The following is a 691-nucleotide window of genomic DNA, read 5'->3' on the forward strand; positions in this document are numbered from 1 at the left end:
TCTCTCTCTCTCATGTGTAAGTTCCATAGAAGTTTAGGTACACTGGACCCTCTTTTAAGAATTAAATTAAATTAGCCAAAAGGCAAAGAAAAAGAGCTTGCATTTTCCAGAGTTCCGTGGAGGGTTTTTATCTGTTTAAACTAATCAGGGTTTTTTTTTTTCTCATATTGACACAAGCATTCATTTGCTAATTCGTTGGACATTAAACTACGTGGAGCTTTCCCCAGAGACTTGCATGAGTCTGAAGCGTGTGGGTCCTTACTGTTGCTCCAGTCCTGCATCATTCCCTGCACACATATGGTTCCCTTCCTTTCCCCATAGATAAAAGTCAGTCCTGATCGCCTTAAGGGATGAATGAGTTAAATGGACCAATATTCTAGGCCTGGACATAAAAACCCAGGCTTTTCAGCAGCGCCCCAGCACCTGCAGCAGCAAAGTCATTTGCACATACATAAATAAATAAATTAACAATGAATAAATAATTTAATCCCAGCCACACAATGCCACCTTGCAGATTTGATCCTTGGAAGCGCCCAGTGAGTTTGCCCATTGCTAATTCTTTTTGATAAAGTCTTCAAATACTTGCTGACTGTCAGGGTCATTTTCTTATTGATTTCACTTGATTAGTTCTGTGTGACCTAGGGTCACCCTAAAATCCACATCTCTCATGAAGACTTGGGAAGGCAAGTCT

The sequence above is a fragment of the Mastomys coucha genome, unplaced genomic scaffold (assembly GCF_008632895.1).
Source record: "Mastomys coucha isolate ucsf_1 unplaced genomic scaffold, UCSF_Mcou_1 pScaffold22, whole genome shotgun sequence".
Lineage (NCBI taxonomy): Eukaryota > Metazoa > Chordata > Mammalia > Rodentia > Muridae > Mastomys > Mastomys coucha.